Genomic DNA, 25,189 nt, shown 5'->3' with positions numbered 1-25,189 from the left:
TTCCAGTGACCCACTCACTTCACAACAGTGCCTCCAACTCAGAACCTCTCTGGCAGAGACAGACCATAGTTAAATGCTTGCATCTTCCTCCCACCCACTGGGCAGGCATCAGATTTGAACCGAACCTGTCCTATCCCTGCCTAGGCCCCCTTCCACCACCCAGATCATGCACAAGGGGCCTTGTATGACCCTGCTTGCACCCATACACCCACCCTGGAGGAGTGTGGTGGGACACATCCAAGCTTCGAGACACACCAGTTTATCCATCCCAGGCTAACACGGCATCCTCAGTTAAACTGGTGCAACATTACACATGGGCTACGATGGAAGCCCCCATGACCTCTGAGAAATAAGACTGCTGAAGGGGGCCTAAAGGTTTGTTTAAACCTTTGTTCCTTTGCTTTTTCAGACTAAGTAGTGCATTAGCACAGCTGAAGATCCAGCCTATTTTGTAGCAAGTGTAGATTGAATTAATCTGTCTCAACTCCAGTTGTACAATGAGAGGTTTCTTTAAAGGCAGGAAGTCGGCTGTCCCCATATTCTTCCCTGAGACAAAAGTTCTGGGCACTGCTAGATGAGAAAATAGCTATGGCTTTTTCTAAAGAGCCAGTGAAATAAAATCACCAGAGGAAGTCTTCCAAAGCCCTTCAATACAGCAAACTGTGTGGGCAAAGCAGTACAAGCAAAGATTACATCATCCCCAGAAACAACCAAACAGCTCTGTGAAGGTAATTACCAAGTATGATGTAAACAACTGGATAGGGGTATGCGTAAACACTGCTAAACCAGAATACTGAGCGTGTTATCCTGGAGAACAGAATGAGAGCATTTCAAGGCATATGTTAATTCATCAGCTCTCACCATTATTCCTGATCACGAGTGCTTGCGTTTCAATACTGTCTTGGGAAGCTGTGAACATCAAAGCCCAGAGATGCACACACACATCCAGGTCCACCAGCTCTGCCGGGGAGGTATGAATCTCCAGCAAGCAGATGATAACAAATAGCAGGAAGCCCATGAAACTACATCTTAAGCCAGCTATGGGAATGTGAATCAAAGCCATGTTTTAAGTGGCTTTGATTCAGTCCCTGTGTAGAGACTAGAAACTGAAAATCAAAGTGGGGCTTGGTACCTTTTTCAAGGAGGTAGCTCCATGGCCTAAATGAAAGGAGTTGGTAGCTCCCTCAGAAGCACGGGTCCAAATCTGAGCCGAGATGTGGGGAGAAGCTCTTTTCTGTTTTCAGAGCTGGCCACACAAAGGAGTTTACTTTGAAGTGTAGTGTTGCAATGTAATTGCTTCATATAAACTAGTATGCAGGAGCAGTCTCCAAATGAACACACAGCTTTTACTTCCTGAGTCATTGTTTCTGCTTGGAGAAAGGGAGGGAGGATACTTCAGCCTGTATGGTGAGCTGGGACCCCGTGGTACCCGGTGAGGCTGCTGGGCTGCGGGATGGCTCCCATGGCACCCGGTGGGGCAGGTGACAGAGCGTAGCCAGAAGTCACTGATTTCCATCCAGTCAAACCCCTGTGATTCACCTTTTGGGTGGTATCTTTGCTCAAGTTCCCAACAAACCACTACGAACAAACCAGCTCTCCTGAGGTAACTGGGCTGGTAACTGGGTGTAGGTGGCAATCAGTGTGGGGATATTTGACATACCAGTGCCGGACAGCTGCAAGTTTTCCAACCAGGAACAACTCTCCCACGCAATTTTGGCTGCCATTTTTCTGGCTTCCTCTTCCTCATTGGCAGCAGTGCCAGAAGAATGAGGACGCAGAGGAGGAGCAGAAGGAACTTAATATGGCTGAGCAAGGTGTTCTCCTGGAAGGACTGCCTTTCAAATGTCTTCCCTCCTCATCACGTGCTTTCTGTCCCCGGTGGGAGAGGAGTATGCTGGGGGCCACCACTAGCCTGCAGGACCTGCTTCAAGGTGAGAAGAGGCACTTTTCCACATACGGTTCATCTGAGAGCCACCGCATCAGACTGCCTACTCAAAAGCAGACAGCCATCACCATCCAGAAAGGTGTCATCAGGGCAGCACGTGAAAGTCCCCAGGTCCCGGGGTGTTGTTAGTGTCACCTATGAGGGTCCCTAATTTCACTGGCTTGGCTGGCAGCACAGCCCTTGCTGTTGTTATCCCTGAGCCAAGGCTTGGAGTTAATAAATACAAGCCAGTACCTGTAACTGGGTGCAGCCCTGGCCTCGATGGGGCAGACCACACAAGTGCAGGATCACTCCTGCTCACCTGGGCCAGTCCCATCTCGGGCTACACCACTGGTGCTACCTCAAGCCCCACAGTTTCCAGTAAAACTTCATCTAGGGGTTGTCTGCTCTACTTCAGGCCTTGTGAAAAGCTTACAGAGGTCTTGGTCTTTAGAGTGTATGCAATTCACCAGATTGTCACCTGCCTCCGCTGCTGAAAAAAAAAAGAGGACTGCCATCCCACTTAAGAGTGTCATTAGCAGTGCCAGAGTTTCTCCTTTAGTTTCTAGAAGGTGCTGTCTGCACCCTCTCTGCACGGCTGGGTAAGACGGTGGGACATCTGGATCACAGAACAGTCCATTTAACGACTGCAGGAGCAGCGACAGGACGGAGTGCAGCACAGCTCCTCATCGTCACAAGCTGTACGCAGACATCAGCCGCGCCTTCATGAGCTAAGCGCAGTCGGTCCACAGCTACAGCTGCCCCCGCGCTGCACCAGAAAGAGGGACTCGCCTCAGCTGGAGAGCAGAGGCTCAGACGCTTCTAGGCTTTCTTAGCAGCCCATGTCATGCACCCATTAGAGTGGCAATTTCCAGAGCATGCGTCAGACAGCCCTCCTACACTGATGCGGAGAGCAACACCTTGGCCTGACATAATACTAGGAATATTTGTCATGATTTGTGGTACATAGCATCACTGATACGGTGACATGACCTGCTGAGCTGTGTGGGACATTTCCTTTGCTATGAGGTGTTAGTTCTGCATGCTTGGCAAGCCTTTATTAATTTTAAATAGAATGGTGGATGTCAATTAACTGTGGGAGATATGTCAGCATTTGTTAATGCACTCTGTACTCCTTTATTAATTTTTCATACCGTCATGGATGCGAGTCTGCTCACGGGAAACGTCAACAGTAGCACAGCACATTTCCCTGCAGGGCCCTGTGTTGGGAGGCAGGGGGTGGAGAAGAGGGGGAGGCTCTGTATTATTGCTTGGTGAGATTTTTTTCTGAGTGCCTGAGTACACTCATGAATGTATAAAATTGTGGAACTTGTGCATAACCAGTTTGAGTGCCTAAGTTCTGGCCTGTGGGGCTTCCCTCCCTGCCTGCAGCATCATTACACAAGCTTTGTAGGCCTTTTCTAGGTCATGATCGATTTTATATATTGGACTACATGTTGGATAATGCTGGTGCATTAAAAAAAACCCAAAATTCAGCTTTAAAATTAAGACAAATATTAGACAAAACTTTTTTTCCCCTGGAAAGTGCAATGCTTTAATGCTGTGCAAACAGAGCAAAGGCAAGGACAAGGGTGATATCGCTATACAGAGCTGGGAGCTCTGGGCACATTGCGGAGAGTCTTCCAGTGTGTGTGACCAGCTTTCCCCATCTAGGAATCTTGGGAACTGGTGTGGCATGGCTTTGTAATCTGCTCACAACATCAAAGGTGGATCCACCTCCATGAACCATTTTTGCACCGGTTCTTTGATCAGGAAGAGAGCTGTCTTGCGTTCCCGGCCTCTGCTCCTCCCAGAGCATCACACTCCTGTCCTGCACATTTCCGCATTTCTCAGAGCTCAAATGAGGTCACCAAACATTTCCTTCTTTGTATTTCCCTTTCTTCACTCTCAAGTCCTCTCAGGATGCTTCAGGCACAGATCTTGTAGAGTCAGAGAAGTCATGGACAGACTTTGTCCCTTCCCCACAGCAGCTGAATTAAGGGAAAGGACTCACTGCCCCACTCTCAGGTGCCACCCTTGGAGCCTTGCCCCACTTTTGGGAGACTCATGAAATGGTGAACCCTTCCCACCTCTCCTCTCACATGATTTCGGACCTCAGAGCCGGATCCACAGCTGTCATGGGGAAGGGGTGGCCGCCTCTGCCACAGGGGACGTGCTGGCGGCGGTCCAGCTACATGGGGCTGCAGTACAGACTGCGCTGCAGGACAAACAAATCACAAGAGGACAAGAAAAGCAGGTTTCTGCGAAGGCTGGGGGGAAAACCCACTGAGATCCATATTTCTGTTAGATCATGAGAAGGGCTTGGCTGACGTTCTGCTCGGCTGGTAGGAGATAGCCATGAATTTGGATCCCAGGGGAGGCAGCCAGGAGCTCCACACTTTGGGTATCTGAAATGCCATCTACCTCCCTTGCAGCCCTGCTCTGAGTCCCAATGGCCTTTAATGCTGCTTTGTGATGAATCTGAAGACTTGTGGAACTAACCATATCGAAGCTTTACTAATAGCACTCTGCAGCGTATGTCCTACTCAGACTGCCTACAGTTCTTCTGATACAGAAATGCCACTTCAAAATTGTTAACAATAGGAAATGCTTGTCTGAGTTTTATATGGTTTTGCCCTGGCAAAGGTGGGCTGGCTGGCAGGCAAACAGGCTGTATGAGGACTGAGCACGGTGATGGGGTGGTGGGAGAGGGAGGCAAGGAAGAGGATGGGGAGCTGGCTCGCAGGCAGGCAGGCAGGCTCCCTCTTGCATCCTGTGTTTGCAGGGAGGGAGACTGTAACATGGGGTTGTTCCACAGTGCATAAACCAACCTAAAATGGGGCTGCCATGTGGTTCATCCTCCTCTCAAGCTATAGCTGTACTGGCCTTGTACACCCAGGGCTGGCAGGGAGCCAGCGCAGGGAGCTGAGCTGGCTGAAAGCTAACACCATGGGGAAAAAATGATGAGTCTTCAGACAAACCAGCTCCCTTACCCAGTCACTGTGTGGTTGCACTGGTGCCAGAGCTGGTGCCAGGGGTGGGAGACAGGGAGGATGGCTGCAGCCCCAAATTACATCAAATTGAGGTCCAGCAGAGTTGTGTCCCAGCTTGGAAGGCTCCTTGAAAGACATCTAGCTCCTGGCCAACTTCTTCCTCCCTTGTCCAGCCAGTGCGCAGTGTGCTGCCGAAGGGGTGCTCTGTTCTCAAAGGCCACCGGTATGTTAATAAATCAAATGGCTGGGGGCTTCTTCCTTGGCCCTAAGGGCAAGTGGCATGGCTAAACTCTCCTCATCCATCCTGCCTCTTGGGGAATGGTCCCTGCATTGTTCATATCCCCCAAACTGGGCTGGACTGCAGTCTGGAGCCAAAGTCATGCCCGGGAGTGCTCTAGTAGCACTTAAATGGTGTGACAGTGTGGTGGGATGGCTCGGGAGGGTGGATGCCAGAGCACGGGATGGCTCACATGCAAGGATCCAGCTGCCGAGGACCAGCTGCAACACAACATGGAGATATGGGAGGAGGCCCACAGGGAGCCACCGGCTGCCACAGGGCAACTTATCCTGAAAGGTTATACAGGGTCCTCTGAGATGCATCTGTAAGTACAGACACCCCTAGGCCCCAAGGTAAATATATATCTGTAAAATACCGTGCATTTCATCAGTGACATCGCTGTAAGGAACTGTGCCTTTCAGTGCTGTGAAGTGTTTGTGTAGCCCAAAGAGACCCAAGAGATGCTGCACAGCCTGTTCTGTGAGGGGCTTTGGGGCAAGACCTTCAAATGTCCTGGCCGCTCCACGCTGATATTTAAAGGTCAGTTGTATTCTGAAAAGTTACCTCGACGGGCATAGTGGAAATTTGTCTTTCTAATCAACTCACAGATTCACCCAGCTGACAACTGAAAATATGCATTTACAGACTTGCCAGTTCAGGGTAAGATCAGCTGCGAAAGCCAGAGCGGCAGTTTCTGGGTCTCCCACCCTCAGCAGTGAGGGCTGTGTAAAAAATGCTTACAAGTCTGCAAATGGGGCTGGAGTTGGAGTAGAAATGTGCTGTCTTGGGTGAGGAAGTTCTGCAGCCTTAGCAGGCACAAAATGTAGCAAAACCTTATTTTAGTGAGTGAATTCCCCAGATGTGGCTGGGAACAAGTCGATTGACTACAAAAGATCTATTTATCCACAATCACTATTTAGAGTAAAACTGCGCTTTGGAGTTTTGAAGGCACTTTCGCAATAGAGGGGTTTGCCCTGGTGTCCTTGGCCAAAAATAGTCACTTCTTTTATTTTTGTCCTGCTAATGTATGCCAGCTGGCTGCCACCCTCCATTCCTGACACGGCTGCATTTCAGTTCTGTTGTTTATGTAAAGTTTGTGCAGTGTGATTTAGGGTCCTTTGGGATGAAATGTACTATGTAAATATAAACTTTTATTTCCAAAGCCTTTCTGTAGCCAGTAAGGGCCTAATTCATCCCACCAAGCAGGGGTTCACACCAAGAGTTGGCCAAACAGATGTGGCTCCCAGCATCTTCTGGCACCTAGCGGGTTCAGGCTCTGGAGGAAGCTTCCTTGAGCAACCTGTGGAAATACCGCAGTGCTGCTCAGTGCCCCAGCACTCAGTTTCGGTTTGGACCAGGAGTCTGAACATTCAAGTGGAAGGGTAGTCTGAATACAAGGGTTTAGTTTGGCATTTTACTACATAAACTTGTCGTTTGCAAACAGATTGGAATCTGGATTTGGAGTTTTGCACGCTCCTTCACACTAGGCTGCAGGATAGTTTAGATCCATCTGGTTAATTTACCAATACAGCCGAGCAGGTGATAAGGAATAGAGTGGGCTACAGCCACCTAACTCCTTCTCTTTCAACCTCATTATAAATAAAGACTGTGATTGAATTGTAGCAATCATCACGACAACTCCTTCTTTTCTGGCTCCACGTCAGATATCCCTGTAATTGGGAATAATGTGCATATTTACAGCTTTCGCAAACAAATCCAGCCCTGCTGAGGAATTGGGAGAAGTAAATCTGGTCCAGCGCGATTATATCTTGCCATCTATGACAAGTAAGGGCCTATCCCAGACTCTGTGCAACACATATCCACAACGCACACTACACAATACAAAATGCAACATTTGCAACATAGCAAAGCAAATGATCTACAAGATATAGCTGCCTATTTAAACAGTGTCCTCAATATTTATCGATAGGAATTCCTGTGCCCCTTCAGCTGTAGAGGGAGTGGAAAAATGGGGGCTTTCTAATATGGCTGGAAAGGTAAAGAAAGTAAAAAAAAAAGGTAAAGGTAAAGTTTGCAAATCCAGGGTGGTAAAGGCAAGGGTCCAGGATCACACAGCTACAATACCCTTCCAGCGGTTTTTTCATCAGGGATCTTCAACATCCAGTGACTTCAGCCGGAATGACATTGAACAACAAGAAACTTCCCTTAGTTTTCAGAAGCCACAAAGCATAAAGCAGAGCTCATGTGCCTTAGCAGCAGGTGAAGTTGAACTTTCACCTGTGCCCAGCCAGCACCAGCTTCTGCCAGCCCAGGCAGAGCCTGTGACACGAGAACCTGTGCCCGTGGTTGTGAGTTGGTAAGCAGGAAAGTCTGCAGCCTTCCAGCTATGCCTCCTGCAGCTGGCTCAGCTCAGATGAATGTCTCTGCCTCCAAGAGCAGCAGTGGGGGGCAAAAATGAAAGCAGGTATCTTTCTCCATGAGTCTCTCAGCTTTGCAATGAATTCAGTTTCCAAACGTGCAATAGCAGCAGCACATACTCTCAGGCTGGGCCTTTCATGTGCACTTCGTATCAGCACTGCAAGCGCCGGAGCGGCAGGAAAGGGAGCTGCCTCAAACAGACGCTGCCGAAGATGTCCTTGTCAAAGTTCAAACATGAAAGGAGACTTGTGGGCATTTGTCCCCAGGCAAGAAAAATGAAGACCAGAAGGAACAGACTGACATCCATGCTGTGCCCGGTACAAAATGCTGGGGGTTGCTCATTAGAGGAGGGAGGTCTGCTCTGGCAGCCCTCCTTGCTTCTGAGAGCAAGCGCTGCTGAACGAACACCTCAGTCACCAGCAAAGCTCCTCGTAAGCACTGGGTTGCCATTTTGGAGATCACTGGATGCCTTTCTCAGACAGCCTACCGGGACTTCACAAAGCAGGCGGGAACACTGCACCGAGAATTAAAACCTGGCGCTGCTGAATTTACAACAAGCAGCAAGACTAACCTGGACATTGAACAGGCAGAGTAGATATAATCCACATCTCCAGGCCAGAGCTGTAATCCACCTTCGTTTATGGGATGATGCACCTCTGCAGCCCACTCCAGCAGAGCCTGTCACTGTCCTGGAGAACAGACTCACCCCTCATACCTGTCTGAAGGCAGAAGAGGCCATTGGAGAGAAGAAGTCCTGGTGGTTGTACGTGATGCTACCCCAAGTGAGGGCTGGAGGCAGCACAAGGCTGAGACGCTGGATTCAGCTTAGAAAGTAGAGACTGCAAGGCATTATTTGGGATTAGGGTTATTTGGGATTACGCGCTATTAGCAGCAGTTATTTTGCTGACGGCGTGTGTGTGACACCAGCAGGTAAGTGTGGGGCAGGGCCAGTGACCGTGGGGCAGGTCCCACCAGGCACCCCACAGCCTGCGAATGGCCTGACTCTTCCCCACTGAGACAAGGTCCTGGAGCACATCAGTTCTCTCCTGGCGTCGTTACAGCTAGGTGACCACAGCACAGACACTCTTTCCAGGACAGCTGGTGGGTTCATGAGAGGTGCCACTGCACCAGGCGTCCTCAGGCCAAGGTGCGAAGGAAAGCTCAGGGTTCCTGGGGACAAAAGGAGGCGTTCTGGTGATCTCTTTGCAAGCCAGTGTGTGTGCACATAGGAAGAGGTACATCCACACTGTCCACCTCACCCTCCTTTACTATGTTTTTGCCTTCCACCCCCGTCACTAGTATCTCAGTCCCCTATCCCCACCTTCCCACTGCACATCCCAATTTCCCATGCAGGATCTCAGATCCACAGCTCCTGTTCTCCTACTACTCATCTCCCCTAGGACATTTCAGTCCCAGGTCCAGCTCCCTCATGCCCATCAAACCTGGACCAACCCCATCCCCACCTCCATCTGCTGTCAAGTCCCACCAAAGCCCATGCGATCTCCTTTTGCAGCCTCCCTGGACCTGACTGGATTCCCACTGGGCTCCTGCAGCATGTGCTGGGAGGTGACATCTGCTCCCCCTGTTACTCTCAACCAGCAGCACACAGTGTCTCTCTTGTTTTCCCCTTGCAAATTCAGGGAAAGAGGGAAATTATTTGATTTTTTCAAAGGTGCCCATGACTGTTTGTGGCTACCTGATCCCAGGGAAGAAGATGGAAGTGTTCTGCACCCTTCCCCAAGTTCCTTTTTATCTCTGTGCTCACTACAGCTGCACCAACCTCACAGCACATGACTTAAAAAGCAATTGCTGCAGAGGAGCTTAGGAGACTATTTTGGGTCCAAATGGCTGAGCCTAGAACCAGTGAGGAGCAGGAACTGGCTGCAATGGTGATGCTCACAGACCTCCAGGACTGGGGTGCCTTTGGGCGCTATGCTGATCCTTTTGCTCTAATGGGGCACTGTGAAATGTCAACATGGCATTAAAAAACCCCCCCAAAAGTAAGCATTGATGGAACCCTGTCATATCCAGAGAGAGAAGAAAGACTGTACTGCATATTATGCCTTTGCTGCCACAGAGGTTGCTGCTTCACTCATGGTGAGCACATCACCATCACTGAAACATGGGACTGGTGCCAATGTGACACATTTTTAGCGGAAGTGCATGAAAGGGAAACATCTCTTTTTAAAAAACCCTCTTCCTCTCCCAGGAATTCTCATAACTCACTTTTCCTCTCCAGGATCCCCTCTCTTCATTACACTCCCAATGTTTTCAGCTTTTTTTCCTTCCGATTTGGCAAAGAAAAGTTCATTGCCGTGTTGTTATTCCTGATGCGAGAGCTAGGGCAGCAGAAGGTGCACCACAGGCTGGCGGAGGGGCCGTGGTGTGTAGTTTGCCTGTCTCTGGCATCAGCTGGGTTTGCGATGAATCAAAGAGATAAGTTAGGGAACAAACAAGTGGGAGAGCGAATAGGCCAGTTGGCAGCGTGGCGAGGGTGCGTCTGCTGCTGACTCAGAGACCTAATCAATGTCTTATCATTTCTCACGCCTTCCAGCTCCAGCACCAAACCTCCAGGAGTTCTCATCAGGGGATGAATTCCTCCTCCTCATCGGGAGCATGTACTGGAGCCCTCCGCATGGGAAACACCCGTGTCTTCTCCACGTGGCAGAAACGCCCAGCCAATGATTACACACACTGGCTAATGGACGGACACGTGTATCCCAGCCAGTTGTACTTAGATACATAATGCAGATACATTATCCCTGGTTGCAAGCGGTATCAGCAGCCTAAGGAATGATTAGATATATTTTATAATGGAATTATGAGACTGTAAGGGAAATGGAGCCTCAAAGGAAGAAGTTCAGACATCCTGAAGAAAACAAGCAGCGGTACTTAGGAGGGCGCGTATTATGCTAAAACACGAGTCCATCAGAGGCAGCTGAGTCCTGTGTCACAAAATTAAATGATCTCTTGGTATCATTCTGCTAGAGCTATGAAGCTTCATCTGAAGATCTGTTGGGAAGGCTGGAAGTCAGGTTGTCAAAGGAGTCCTCTTGTTCTGAGAAGAAAGAGACAGGATGAGTACTACCCCAGTGCCTTGCATGTGAACCTGTTGTCTGGAAGGGAGCCATACTGCAAGACTCCCTAGCACCAAGCTCAAGTGGGACCTTCTTTGGCTCCTTGGTGGAGCACATGGGCATCTGCTAAGGCTCTTTGTCTTGCCCTCCTCTTTTTCTTCACCTGCTCTCTATGGCCCTTCGTGCTGGACAGGGTTATGGTGGTTATTAGTGGTTGCTGACCATTTCAGACAGCCTTTTTTCCTCCCTCAGGGCTCCGACCCCTCCCCATCCTGGACCTGGCTATAAATTACTTTCCTTCTTCCTGCCTTGCCCCAACTTTTGTTCTTTCTGTTCTCTTTCCCTCTCCCTCATTCTCCAAAGTGCTTGGCATATGTCTTTCATCTGCCTAGAGTGGGCTCCATGGGCATGCAATGAGCACAGAACCTAATTAGTGACTGACGCCTCAGGGTTTTAATTTGAACCTCATGGTGCAGCCATACCTGGAATGTAAATAAGGCACATGCTTTTGGGTGAGCATGGGGGGTCCTCTGAGAGCTTTTCAGTGGAGATCAACCTGCTGCTCAGGCCCAGGCGTGAGCTCTGCAAACAACCTCTGAAGTACGCAGAAGACTTACTGTGTGCTACTCACAAACTGTTTTGAAAATTTCCCTCAGTGCTCAAACTTGCAACAAATTCCATTGGGAACATCGGTGAGCTACTTGCAACTGCACACGTGCGTGAAAATTGTGGAATTCACTATAAATCTTTAGAGAGGGAACTGTGGGCAAATTTGGAGGAAGTGGTCAAACTTTCAGATGGCCAACTGGCATCCATTTCTGACCCCCCTCTGGCCTCTATTTACTAAAAGAAACTGAGTTTAAACAGAGGGAGTAAAATCAAGGAAAAGATGCTCCTAAAGCTAAGTTATTAACATTACAAAGAAAACGAGACAACAAATCAAAATCAAATAAATGCATCAAGATGATCTCAATAATCTCAACACAAAAACAGTTAATCCTTATAAACGCTAAGAAAGGCTCTTCGGGAAGCAGCTGTCCCTTTGGTTACAAACATGCTAAAGTCAATTTAACATAGAAACTGGAGCTGCTTAAATAGTTTAGTTTTGAGACAGTACTATCTAATGTTCATATCACAGAGCCAGTTATAAAGCTCCCGTCTTAGATTTCCATTCTCACAGAGTAAGTAACCCTTTCCTCCCCTCTGCAGGCAGACTAAATGACAGGTTTCAACAGAACAACGCTAATACACAGAATTTTGACATGTCTTATTAACCAGAAACTATCTGGAGCAGTGTTGAGGGCTCTAGATTTTTTTTAGCATAAAATACTTTTTCTTTATGAGCCAATATTTAATTCTAAAATGTTTTCTTCATAGTGCAGATTTTAGGAACGAACACATGCATGCATGCACACAGCAACACTTTCATGACATAGCGTGAAGTCTAAGAAAGTCCAGACACTTCCTAGACATTAAACACAAACAGCAAACATTGATAAAGAAGTCACTTCCCAGAGGACTGGGCCTGGAGCTGCAGTCACGGCGGCAGCAGCCGTCCTCCTGGCTCAATGCTTCTCATGAACAGACCTTGTTTGGGTGCTGGCAGGGAGGCAGGAGGCAGGGACAACATGACCAGCAGAGTTTTGACTTCTTCTCTTTAAAATGACTGTGCTTGGAGAGGCTGGAGAGCTAGTCTTCTCTCAACAGGCTCATTGACCTGAGAGACCAGGTGAGATATCCCAGACTGGTCCTTAAGGTTCGTGAACTTTTCTTACTCTGCCTGGTGACATTTCCCTCCCCAGCCTGCAAGCAAATCCGGTGCAAGGCCTGACTTGGAGCTACCCAAGATTTGAACTTAGCAAGTGGCAGGTTTGGAAAAAGTCCCATTTACATCCACAGAATAAAAAGTATTTGGTGCCTTACAGAGCAGGCACTGTACGTCTGCAAACGTTCCCCTGAGTCTTCATTCGCCTCCCTCCCCCCGTTTTTGTAAATAAAAAATTAAACACGCAAGATGTTTCCTGAAGATTTTGGCATGGTCTTATCTGGATAAAAGGTCTCATGACGACGCTGTTGCCAACTTATAGAAATTTCAACACAAAACTATCCTATAAAAATAGCTGCTTGCCAGGGTTTGTTTGTTTTCTTCCCAACCATCACTCGACATTCACCCATCTGCAAACTCAAAAATAAATGCATACAATTTATTACTACTGTCATTGTTCTTCTCCTAAAGAAGGCAACTTATAGTCATTGTTCTATTTTGGAAATAAGCTAGAAGTCAAGCAGTTTGTCTCTTGCACTCCTTTAGGGTAGCGAAAACCTGCCAGTTATTTCTTTGCTGACTTGGCCTCCAAGCAGTGCTGGGCAATGCTGCCTGATGCTTCTCAGCTGATACCAAAAACCTCCTGTACTCCACCAAGAACAGCATTCCCGGTACCCCTTTGGAGGAGGAGTGGCCGTGGGGTTTCTGAGGGGCCGGGATCTTACTATCATCCCCTGAGGAGACTGGTCTGGCTTCTGGGCAAGGGGACAGGGAGCAGGGGCTGAGCCTCCAGAGCTTTGCTCCCAGGGGGATGCTGCCCCAGGCAGGGTGGCAGAGCCCTTGCCTCCTCTCCCCATGCACAACCGCCCTGATGAACACTAACATCAATGTCACCCCGCTCCCCATTTCAGGGGAAAAGGAAAAGTGTTGTGGTAGGGGAGAGAGAGAAGGAAGCCATCATGTTCTTCCCTCCCCAGCCACCTTCCCTTCCCACTTTTTGGAGAAGCAGTGACAATAGGACTGCTCTGATGCCATCACTAGTTTATAGTAAATAGTAATAACAACACATATTCTGTGTTCTGGACTTCTGTGCCCTTCAGCTTGCCCCTTGCCCATCAGGGAGAAACTCTGGTCCCTCATCCAGAGAGTTTGGAACCTGAGGGTGAACGACGGTGGGAATGGGAAGACCCACTTTTCTCTCCTCCATCGCAGACTCACTTTGTGGCAAGGACAAGATGTTCAGAGCTACAGAGAAGTGCCCAGTTGGCTCTTCCTTTGAAAACGTGACCCTAAACCTTCCATGCCCAAGCTCTCCGTCTCCGGTTGGCAATAAAAGCACTTCCCTATACCACAAGAGTCCTGTCAAGGGATGTACTCAAAACTGAGAAGCACTCAGTGACGGGGTGTCGTGGTTTAATCCCAGCCAGCAACTAAGCCCCACACAGCCGCTTGCTCACTCCCCCCAGTGGGATGGGGGAGAGAATCGGAAGAGTAAAAGTGAGAAAACTCGTGGGTTGAGATAAAGACAGTTTAATAGGTAAAGCAAAAGCTGCACACACAAGCAAAGCAAAACAAGGAATTAATTCACTCCTTCCCATGAGCAGGCAGGTGTTCAGCCATCTCCAGGAAAGCAGGGCTCCATCACACCTAACAGTGACTTGAGAAGACAAATGCCATCACTCCAAACGTCCCCCCTTCCTTCTTCTTCCCCCAGCTTTATATGCTGAGCATGACGCCATATGGTCTGGAATAGCCCTTTGGTCAGTTGGGGTCAGCTGTCCCAGCTGTGTCCCCTCCCAGCTTCTTGTGCACCCCCAGCCTACTCGCTGGTGGGGTGGGGTGAGAGCAGAAAAGGCCTTGACTCTGTGTAAGCACTGCTCAGCAGTAACGAAAACATCCCTGTGTTATCAACACTGTTTGCAGCACAAATCCAAAACATAGCCCTGTACTAGCTACTGTGAAGAAAATTAACTCTAACTAAGCCAAAACCAGCATATGGGGCAACCAAGTCCCTGTGATAATAACAGGGAGCAAGTTGTTGCAGGGGGAGCCATCCTAGCATGTCCGATGCCTTTACCAGCTCTTGGTGGGACAGGACCACTATGCCGATGTAAACTGAGACCTTGCTGCTGCATTGGCTTTGCAGGGGCACAAGAAGCTGAGGGCTTTGGCCAGGTGAAGTGAGTGGCAGGAGGTGAGCATCGCCTGGGGCTCGCAGCACCAGCAGCCCCAGCGAAGAGGAGGAAGGCCCATCGCTTCCTTGCTCCAAAGAGGAGGGAGAAGAGAAGATTTGGACCCAGTCGCCTGGTATAAACATTAAAGGGATTTTGCATGCTTATATTTTTTTCCTCGGAGACAAATTATGCTGCTTTGGGTTGCCATGGTTTCTGGTTTCCCTGGTTACCCCTTGGTATGGGCTGGGGTACGCGGGAAGATGAGGGGAGGGAAGGAGGAGCCAATTGCAAAGATCCTGAACAAGGCAGATGAGGTCGGCAGGTTTTTTTTCCCGGGAAAAAGAACAAAAAGGCAGAATGGATGTCTCTTGGCAAAGATGGTGGCTGTGTTTTGCGCCCTTCGATGTTTTATAATTCAAAAGGGAGAAAAGACTGCGCAACAAAATTAATCATCAGTGAAAACCTACAGCCTAGTGTTTAATATTTCCTTAGACTTAGAAACAAGAGGATCAGTGGGGAAGAGAGCCACAATGCTGAAGAAGAACCCACAGCGACGGGAGTGCCTGGGGCCACAGGCGGGCTGGCAGGCAAGGCCAGGCTGCCCATACCGGCTTTTACAACGGCCAGGCGGTAGAAGAGCATCGATGCAACCCCAGCTACAGAGAGAGCATGTCGGCACAGCAATCCTCGCCAGCCCCATCCCGCTGAGCCTTGCACAGACCATCCCCTTCCAAAAATCAAGAGGACAATGGATACAAGGAGGGCTTCCTTACACAGCCAAGTCCCCGGTCCTTAGTGAAACCCCCATGTTGTTTTCAAGCAAGCAGTCAAGCTTTGAATAAGGACCAAACCAAGCCTGCGTGAACCCTCTTTATACAACCGCATATTTCAGTGGTTGGAGAAGAAATCCAATCTGATCCCAGTGGCAGCGTGCCAATAATCCTCTCACCTTTCTCTTAATATCCTGTGACTTGGTGATATATGTCAGGCCATTTAAACCCCGGCAGTGGAGTTCAGGTGCTGTACCAATTATATTGAGTGGACGGGGAGACACGCTAGTTGAACGGGAAATAGGTCAGAGGAATGATTTAACTAATAAATTATATTAATGAAAAGTTCTTTAGGGAGCCGTTGGGTTTAGAGTTCTGCAGAGGAGAAGAGGGTCAGCAGGAGACAGGAGAAAAATGAGAGTGGGTAGTGAGAGGACCTGGCAGTAGACCTGGGTAGAGCAGGGAAGAGCAACAAACGGGCAGCCAAGGAGATGGGAAACAAGATGAGTTGAGCACGACTGCTCTCTTCGGCACAGACCCAACTGCATTGGGCACTGAAATCATCTTCACATGGCACAGAGATGCTTGGGCTAGCTCACATCAGGAGGAAAATTGCTGCCTTAACCGAGCTCTCTGCCCAGGTCAAAATAGGCAGTTTCTCATCAAGGCTAATTAGCTGGGATATGGTGGCTCACCAGCACAGCAATACCGACCTCCAGCCCTGGCAGTAGCTCACTTAGACCTAACCTGGGCATCTTTTCACAGTGTTGCATTCACCACATAGAAATATCTACGGGCCTGTCCAAAATCTGCTGATGTCAAGTCTTTGCGGCGCTGGGCTTTGAATCAAGCCCAAGTCTGGCATCTAGAAATAGAGTTAGCAAAACTGAAACCGTTGCCAGGAACACATAGTATCCTTGGGTTGCCTTCATTAACAGTTCAGTTTGAAATTATTCCTAAGGACTAATTTGCTGTGCTCTGATTGCTGGGGTTTGGAAGTGCAGGGGAGGGTTTCAGCAAGGGGGGAGCAGAGATCCTGCTCCTTTCTGCAGGGTCCCGTGGCTGTATGTGTTGTACCTGCACATAAATCAAGCCAAGGCACACTTTCAAATGGTACTAATGGTAATTCATTAAATGTCCTACAGGCAGTGCAGGGCATTACTGGACGTTGGGCAAAAATTACAAGGATGAGTAAACAAGGTACCTTTGGAGTCTGGTCCCTGCCTGTGATAACAGAGAGATAACTTCAAAGTTATCTTGTCATCACTGCAAATGAAAGTGAGATTGGTGATATCTAGAGATTGGTGATATCTAATTTTAGCTGTTTTGAAGTTAGAAGGCTGTTGTCAGCCAGGGGCGTAGCTCCACCTGTGTTGAAGGGAGGAGGGCAGCTGGGACCTCGTTGGAGGTGTCCCTCTTGGGCACCTTGCGTAGGGTGGGATGAAGCCTCTCCTGGTGGTGTCTGTTTCTCTCCACCGTTTTCAGACAAAGCCCAGCCAACTGATTTCAGTTACCTGACTTCTGAGTGGACCACATGAGGTGGACAAGCCCCACCTGTACTGTCTGTGGTGGCTGTTGGCAATGAAAACTGTGGCTCCTGTCCCCAGAGCTCCTGCTGAATGTGCCCGGGCCTGAAACCCCTCCTGGCAGCTAAGGACAAAACTGCTCCTGGTGGGAGATGGGCATGGGGCAGGACACCTCCCCACAGGGAAGGCATCTTGGCCTTCTGGTTTCCCTCTGCCATACAGCATCCGGTTCACAGAGTTTGTTGCAGGTTGTGGCTGAATTTCATTTAGGGCTGATGCCGAACAAACCACAGAAACAAGGTCTTTATCAGAGCATTTATTTTTGTAGTGAGATTTGAAGAAGTTTTACAGTACTAGCAGTTTGAAAAATAATCTTCAGCATTCATGAGATGTTATAAATTGGGGCTTTTATGTATTAAAGACAGGGCAATAAATGCCAAAGGGGATTTATTGGTTATTGCTGCTCTGATAAAAGGGTCATTAAGTGTTGTAAAAGTCTAAACGATAATGGGGAGATGTTGTAAATGCTGTAAGTGAATAGAATGAAAGAACATGATATACTTGTCAGCTGAGGTCACTTCCTAATAGTTTATAACCCTCTTCTAACCACTGAAGAGAAGCCTTGGTTTGCCCAGCCAGGCAACTGAGCATGCCCATCAGTCACTCCAGTTGGGGTACTGGGGCGTCCTAACCAGCACCTTACTGACTAGCGTCTTGAGAAAGCCCAAGCCTATAGAGTAAGCCTGTGTACCATGTGGGGACTGGTCTCTGAAACGGCAAGTATGGAGCACAGGTGTGCATCATATGTGGGACAGCAACAAGGGCCGATCTGAGCGAGGCACTAAAATGGTCGCGTGGGAAAACAGACCTACGTGCCCCAAATCTGCAGCTGTGATGGACACAAACCCATCCTCCTCTTAAATGCGAAGGGAGTTTTGTCCGAAATACTCCTTCAGGACTGCCGATGACTTAACAATGATATTTGCTTTATTTGCCCTGCACACAGTGTCTGACCAATGAGTCCCATCAAAATTTAAAAGTGAAAATGATTTTAAAATGAACACCATCAATTCCCACAGCTTATTATAAGCAGAGCTGCTGACAGCATCTGTTATTAAGGTCTCCAGCATGTCCCATTAGGAGCCTTGTTTTCTGTTGCTTGTGATTTTGTCAAACTTGAACAAAAATTTTTCATTCCAAATCTCTGTCTCCTGTTGAATTACTGTGGAAGATTTCAGGCAGATCAGCGCAGCTGTGTCCAGCTGTGAGGCTAGAGGAAAAGACATTATTCCACCTGTGTTAAAATAAGACACCAGTGACTTTTTCTTTGAGGAAGCTTAATTTCTCTATACTCAGAAGTCTGTCATGGTGGCGTTATTTCTTTTTGGTGATCTACTTCTTGAAATTTCATAGGAAAATTAGAGAAATCTGGTAAATTATGTTCTCTGGGAGAAAAATAAATCAGCACGTACCCAGTCGAGAGGCTGGTGCATCACACCCGACTTCCCGGTGTGCTCCAGCCCAAGGCGGCCATGACTTTACCTGCAGTTAGAGGTGGGATGTGCTGTCGGTTCAGTGAGGGCTAGATGCCATAGCTAAGGGGAAATGGTGATTTTAGGTCCCTAACACGACCTGTGAATGCAGCCATGAAGAACAAGTTGCCTGATTTGAATGCAGAGCTGTGGGAAGTTTAGGGCCTGATTTATAGGATACAGGCAGGATAAATTGCAGGAAGGAGGGAGAGGGGGTTTCCACAGGGGCAAGGAATTGCAGCTGGAGATGAAGTGTCTGTACAGGAGACTTTGAATTTTGCTGGTGAGTCGGGTGGGCTTCACTGCGATAGCACCCAAGGGAATTGCCCTTGGTTTGTTTTCTCCATTCCCCTGCACGGGTGAAACCCTCACCCTCCTCTCCCTCAGGAGCGTTATTGCAATTGCCAGGTCAAACATCTGCAGGTGGGAAATGCCAGGGACTCCCTGCAAATCTTCTATTTTTCTGAGCTACTCCAGCGATATGTTCATATAAAAAAACCACATAAGAATAAATAGCTCTGTTTTCAAAGCAGGGTTTGAAGAGTGTACAGTAAACATGGGCTGGGCACACTCAATACAGAGTAAACAAACTGCTCATCCTGGGCACCGGAGGAGGGGAAGACACCAGTGGGTGATCATGTGGCTAGAGATTGTATCATAAATCATTTGCCACCAGGAGACAAATGACGGTTGAGTAAGCATCCTTAATTCTGGCATTTCTGAACTTTCAAGTGTTTTCCTTTGCAACCCAATCATATTTTCAGCTTCTGTGATACATACGATACCGTGGCACGCTGTGTATCAAGATGCTGCAGACTCTCTCTGACCTAGTAAGAGAGGCACGACAGATTTATTCCCGTAACAGGACTTGAGCAGGCACACTGCAGACCTGTTCTCTGCAGCAGATGAGCTAAGGAGCTTGGCATTTCACCTGGCCTTAATTCCCCCAGTCGGCACAGACCAGTCGAGGCTCCTTGTGGAACCTGATAGAATGCAGAAGCCCTATAGAGCCCAGCTTGGTTAGCAACTTATTTGCTCTGGCAGGTACCGCAGCACCTTGAAATATCGATTTCACACAAGTAAACTAATCTGAGGAGGATTAAAAGATTGGCTGGCATTTGGGCAAACAAGATGGATATTTTTTTTCCTAGTGGGATCTATGAGTCATCTTTTATTTTACTAGTTGGACAACTTTCAGATATTAAAATACTTCTTGAAAACACCTCTTGAAAATACTTCTAAAACCTTTACTTATTTTAATAATAAAAAAAAAGCATCGTTGTTGATTATACCTGGTTTTAAAAGCTTTTCATTTTCCAGTCAGGAGCAAGTACAATGATGCATTTTACAGCTTAACTATAAAACACAAGGAATAAAGAATTTCTAAACATCACATGAAATGAGAAGTTATTCTCTGAATTATTCGCAGAACACTCGCAAATAAGGAATTTACGCAGAGAAAATAGGGACCACTATGCATCACTGAAAAGGGAAGTTCATCAATGAAATAGTATGAGCTGTGGAACTGTAAACAACATTTTAAAAACCAGTAACAGTATCAGAGAAGGCTTCTCAGACAAATATCTTCAAGCAACTGACCAATTATGACATTACTCAGAAAAATCGTACAGGTCCCAGCCCTGCAAAGGCCTCAGCAAATTATCAGCATCCTCAGAGAGAATAACCTCATTTCCAGGGCACCGCTGAGAACAGACAGACAAACTGGTTTTGTTTTCCATTTTATTTTTGTCTTCTTATTATTGTAAATGGTATGCTGTTGTTTTGGTTTCCAGTGCTTATGGTTAAGCTACTTATAAACAGCATGACTGTAACTTCACCCATGGAAATGATGGTGGATTTATTTACAAGATATTCATTTGCTCTTGTGTAATTGAGTGGAGAATTCTCCTCCGACCTGCATGTTCTCGCCCGGCATTCTTCCTGTTTGCTTGTTTTTAATTACTTCTAATATGCATACTAATGCTCTTAATAACTTTGCTCATGAAATCTACATCTGCAGTGGGCTTTTAATTTACAGCTTGAATGTTATTGTTTTCATTTTCTTCTTTCCACTAACAAAGCAGCTACTGATGCTTCAGATGTGATCAGAGGATTTAAACATCCCTTCGGTGTGCAATGGGATGCTCACCGCTTTACCAGCACCTTTCCTGGAGTGAGCCAGGAACACACATGGGACAACCCTGTGCTTGTACCGGTCAGTACATCACCCGCTGACAAGCCCTGAGCATCCTTCTCCACAAAGCCTAGGTGGGCCCTGAGTTAAGGTGACTATCTGCTGAAACACACTGCAAAAGGAAGACAGGGAGCCTTGTTCTAACCCGTATTCTCGTCATCAGTTCTGCTTCTTGACTTCTGCAACCTTCTTTCCCTTTTCCCCAGTTAAAACAACCTCGCAGCCTTCATGGAAAGCACCTCTACCCCAAATCCTGACTGTGGTTGTTGTTTCTTTGCTTACTCATGCGGCAGTATGGGTTTCATAAATTACAGCGTAGCATGGAGCCTCCCATGCACTAACAAACCTCACATCAGGAGATTAACTCAGAAGTCATGAGAGTAATAGATTGGGGATACATTTGCCTTCATGTTTTTGAGTCCTTCCAAGTTTCTCTCTAATCATGAAAGTTGGGAATTTGCTTTTTCTAAAAAAACCAAAAGCAAAACAGAAAGATAACTGAGATTCTTCCCCAGGCACGTGACTTCTGGAATGTGAGTTAAAAACAAAACATAAATATAAAGCTTTAGAAGTCACGAGAAGCAGAACCACTGCAAAGATTAATTTGTGCGTGGCATTTATTGTGTTACACAAGTAAATAAACTCTGAGGTCACATAGCAAATAATGATTGTGACAGATGATCTACACTGTAAAAAGTCCTAGGTTTGGTCCAGATTTTTAAACATATACTAAATAATTTTCTGAGAAATTATGTTTAATATACACACGCTTAAAAAGCTCTTCAACTCTGCGGTACTATGTGGAGTCAATAAAAATCAAACTCTGTATTTACATACAGTAAATGTGCACAGTGATGTGTTTTGAAGAGGACGAGAGTTAATAATGCATGAAGGGTGCTACAGGTGGAGGTGGAGGTATTGGTCTCTGGGTGCCGAAAACTTGTGAGATGCAAAGGGACTCACAGAGCTTTAACTGTTAGCTTTCTTGGGAGGTTTTTCTGGGGTTTGTTGGTAAAGTTGCGATTCACTATTTTTAGTTGAAAATACAAAAAAAAGAGGTTTTCTGGAAAAAAATAAAAGAAGGGTTTAGAATGAAACAAATATTAGCTTAAAGAAAGGAAAAATTATATTAAAAATTTACAAGTTTACATTTATTTACATTCTATATAAAATTAAAATATATTGTGATAAAATATAATTAATATCTTCAAAATAAACTACTGAGAAGATGCTAGTAGAAGTTTTGTGGACTTTTTTATTAATGACATACTAGACAATCCACAGTGTAAAAATCTCCTTTTTCTGCTCTGTCCATCCTATGTATCCATTACCTCCAATCTGTGCTTCTTGCTGTTAAGCCTTTTTCTCTCTTTCTAAGCCCCACAGTCATGCTGCTCAGGCATGATTCATCTCATGCACCTCCAGCTCTCACCGTGGCTACGGCAATAGTCCTGACTCCAGCGACGGGCACTTGCCGGGTGTGATTCCTCACACCTCTCTTAGCCAGCTCTCTCAGGATGGGACAACTGGCCCCCAGGAGACGTCCCTCTCTGTCCCTTAGCTCAGCTGGAGCTGGGATGATGAGCTGGAGTGGCATGCCAGGCATTCAGATAGTTCAAGATAGGGGAGAGGAATCCCACCCCTTTTCCCAGGATTACACATCCCGGGAGGAAAAGGAGGAACCAGAACAACCAAAGAAGAAATCTGATTCCACTGGGAGCTGCCGATGAAAAGCATTTAATCCAAGCTCTAAAAATGCGGCAGAAACATTCGTGTCTCACTTTAAGTGGCCTGCATTTATAAAGCAGTGTAGAAGTGAAGGGGTCTGCTCCTCTTCAGAGAGCAGAGCTTCCATGGGAAACACATTTTGTGATCCCTGCCACGGGGCATCGGATCAGGTATGATACGAGCCATTAAATCAGTAAATCATTATGAAACTGAAGGCGGATGCTATTGGGAATAAACAGAAAAGAGCACAAGACTGGCTGAATTCCGCACTGATCACCTTATACAAATTAAGTGGCAATTTGAGGGCTAATGAGGATTCAATGAAGGTCAAAGTTCTCCCACAATGGTTGGCATCAGATGGGGCATGGCATTTGCTAGGCAAAAAAGGCTGCCCTGTCCTTCTCCATCCTGAACCTGTTTGTGGGTAAATACATTAATTCAGCGTCCCAAATGACTTCAGTATTTCAGACTACTACCTTGACCCTCAACTCCATCTTTCTTGGAGCCTTGTTTATCAGTGCTAACGACCTATTTCACAGGGCAAGTCTCCACCTTGGCTGATATACTGTGTTCCCAAAGGCTGATGTAACAAGGGTCGCAAATGTCTTGTGACAAATCTCTTCCATCCTCTCTAATTCCCATGTGAAATCAACTTGCATGTATCCCAGATTATATACTGCCGAGCAAGGAGACGGCGTCTTGGCACAAGCACATTTAAATCCCCCAGGTGCAGGGGAGGAGAAACCAAGATTCATTACAGTAATAAAGTTTCAGCCTTCTAGGGATGAGGTCAAATGAGAGCAGCAGAGTGCTGGCAAACAGGAGAGCAGCATCTTATGTACATGTGACCTATAAATAAGCCTTCCGACGTGTGTCTGTTCAGCAGGGCCCATTGAGGGAAAATATCCACCTCATCACTAAACATTTCACAGGGCAAGAAATGTTCATTGGCCAGTGCTGTAGAAGTAGCATTTTTTCTTTTATCTATCTGAATTTGCTTTCTTGGCTTATTTACCTTTGAACCTGGCCAGCAAGTTATGAGTCCTGACAACTTCTGTATGTCTAATCCAATGGGAAAATGCTACATACTACTGGTGCACTTAACAATTTTGTATTTACTGAGAATCCTTTCTTTGTAATGATGGAAATTCAGTGTTTAGGGTAGGAACTGCTCACCGCAATCAAGTCTGGAAACTGCAAGAGTGCACGCCAGAATGCTGCCCACTTCTTTTGAGTCATTGCAAACACTTGTTCGTATTAATATGATTTCATTACCACATATTAGTATGTTTTTGTTATGGAGTAAAAGCTACTGATCAAAATGACAAAGCAAACTGAAAAGTACAACTAATATCTACGTTGCAACATGTTGCCATAACATTTCCGAGAAAGGAGCCTCCTGGGAGCAGTGTAGGTGGCGTTCGCTCACCTTGGAGCCCCAACGTCTCTATCAAATTGCATTTCCCTGCCACTACGCATGCCAGCGCCTGCCTTAATTTAGACTCTGCTCTCATAAGACCCTGAACTCCCTCCACCGCTCCCTACTGCGGGCACAAATGACAGCCAGAATCTCCCAGGACTGGTCCCATCAGCCTCTTGCCCCTCCATTCAGTTCAGCAGAGTTATGTGAGATACGCATTAGCCTGGATTTAGTTCGGTACTTCTCCAAATGCCAACTGCAAAAAACAGGGGTGAGGAGGAGGAGGGAAGAAAACTCCACAAGCAAATGTAATACCTGCAGGCCGATACTTCCATTAACCTTTCTAAGGAAAGGCAGAAACGCTCATTTTCTAGCAGTCTATCAGTTTTCTCCCCATTTACCTAAGTACTCTTTGCCCTGGCCATAAAGTGTCTAAATGAAAATTTATTGCAGGGGACTGGCTATTGATTTGCAACTCTGCACATCTGGAAGACATGAGCAAAAAAAAAAAAGTCCATTCTTTGAACAAATGAAAATTTAAACTGTAGCATGTAAGAAATTGTTTCAGGATAAAATTAACTGATATTTTGAATACTCACCATCTACACTTGGTTTTAATTTATAGTCAAATCCTGTTTACAAAACTCACTGGAGAAGTTTCAGTGATATTTGTGGGACTATTTGAATTCAGTGAAGCCACACTGGGCCCGTACAGTGATTAATTATATCCTCCTGAAGTATATTCCACGAAAGGGTTACATGATTGCCGCTTCTCATGGTCCCTGATGTCAATGGGATGGATACTGTAGTGTCTCTTGAGACTATCCTTAATGTTTTCTGTGAATGAAATGAACTAGTCCATGACCGAGCAACTCAAGCAAACTTTCTCTCCGGGAGGGAATCCAGGTTTCCCCCTCTGTCTCTTTGTGTTTCATTCCTTTGCATCTCTGCCAAAAATGACAAGTTCAAGGACTAAGCCTAAATTTCCTGTCAAATCCTGTCCAAGTTGTTGCTGTTGACATCCTGACTCACTGAAGAGGAAGGTATTATCTGCCTCCGTCAACAAACATCATTCTCTTTGCAATTCCTAGGGCAGGACCAAACTCTTCACCTGTAAGGTCAGAGTTACGTAAAGCTGGGAAGGATATTTAACAAATGACTCGAACATGATGTACACAGGAAAAAGTAGCGTGGCCAACTAAGCTCAACCACAAAGCCTGGTTTCCCCAGATTCTCCCATCACAGAAACCATATAAACATTTGGCACTTTCACGAGCAATATGCACCAACACGTTGAATGTTTGCTCATCTGAACCCTCATAAATTAATCTCTTCATAAATTGCTCATTAATGATAGACCTCTCATCCACCTACCATCCAGGCTGTCTGTTTTACCTGTGCAGAAAGCACTTGCATCATCAACTCAAAAA

The sequence above is a fragment of the Ciconia boyciana genome, chromosome 2 (assembly GCF_034638445.1).
Source record: "Ciconia boyciana chromosome 2, ASM3463844v1, whole genome shotgun sequence".
Lineage (NCBI taxonomy): Eukaryota > Metazoa > Chordata > Aves > Ciconiiformes > Ciconiidae > Ciconia > Ciconia boyciana.
Note: the sequence above shows the minus strand (reverse complement) of the source record.